Source organism: Suricata suricatta, chromosome 13 (assembly GCF_006229205.1).
Source record: "Suricata suricatta isolate VVHF042 chromosome 13, meerkat_22Aug2017_6uvM2_HiC, whole genome shotgun sequence".
Taxonomy (NCBI): Eukaryota; Metazoa; Chordata; class Mammalia; order Carnivora; family Herpestidae; genus Suricata; species Suricata suricatta.
The window spans coordinates 68,802,812-68,804,116 of NC_043712.1; the positions used below are offsets into that span (position 1 = coordinate 68,802,812).

At 40.7% G+C, this 1,305-nt stretch overlaps 1 pseudogene; it reads right to left on the reverse strand.

Moving 5' to 3' along the window:
• The window catches only part of LOC115276527, a 1,869-nt pseudogene extending 857 nt beyond the window's left edge, over positions 1-1,012 (reverse strand).
• Positions 1,013-1,305: the final 293 nt, after the last annotated feature.

A 1,305-nucleotide genomic window follows, 5' to 3' on the forward strand; every position in this document is an offset into this window, starting at 1 on the left:
CTTGAAGCTAGATCATTCTGAAAGTTTCCTGTTAGACCTATGAGTGCAAACATATGGTATCTGTTCTTCTCTGCCTGACTTATTTCGCTTAGCATGACACCCTCAAGGTCCATCCACTTTCCTACAAATGGCCAGATTTCATTCTTTCTCATTGCCATGTAGTACTCCATTGTGTATATATACCACATCTTCTTGATACATTCATCAGGTGATGGACATTTAGGCTCTTTCCATGTTTTGGCTATTGTTGACAGTGCTGCTATGAACATTGGGGTACATGTGCTCCTATGCATCAGCACTTCTGTATCCCTTTGGGTAAATCCCTAGCAGTGCTATGGCTGGGTCATAGGGGAGTTCTATGGATAGTTTTTTGAGAAACCTCCACACTGTTTTCCAGAGTGGCTGCACCATTTTACATGCCACCAACAGTGTAGGAGGGTGCCCGTCTCTCCACACCCTCGCCAGCATCTACAGTCTCTTGATTTGTTCATTTTAGGATTTCAGTGGACTTTGAAGACGGATCACCCACTCTCACTGAGATGAAAGTTTTTGGAGAGAACTTCATTTTCAAAGTAAGGGTTTTCATCAAAATAAGAATCTATTCTGTAACCTGAATTAATATATTCAAATTTTGTCACCTCAACTCTTGTCAAAGAATGCAGTGCCTCTTCATCCTCCTCCCCAGGCAGACACTGGTGGATGGTTGACAAATGTTGTTACCAAAAAATTTGGGATTTTGGCAATCAATTCCAACCTCTTCTGAAAAAATTGTTGGTGGAGTTTGTTATATTTCTGTGCTACTTTCAAAATCTCCTCACTGGCTTCTTCATTAAGTCTGTGTATTTCAATTTGTTTTTTCATCAATACGTTCAACTGCTTCTTGCTGTTCTTTTTCTTCGTTTGGCAAGTGCAGAGAGCTCAACATCTCCTCTGGCTTGGGGGCAGCAGGTGGTCTCTTTCTTTGAGGCAGGAGCGAAGACTGGGGTTTGGGGGCCATGCTGTGAGAAAAGGCCATGAAACAAGGGCAGATGCAGTTCTAGAGGGAGCTCCAATTACTCAGAAACATTCATTTAAAAAACTCAAATTAATGGGAATATATGGATGTTTGTTATCTTGATTATGATTTCATTATCAAAACTCATGAAGTTGTAGACTTTCAAATACATGAGTTTTTTTTACATATTGATTATGCCTCCAGAAAAAGGGGGGAGGGGATACAGCATTTCTTTCTTTTCCCTTTCTAAGTAATTCAGTCTTAGAGGCAATAGGTTAAACCAAGCAAAATGGGTATCCGCACCAAAAGGG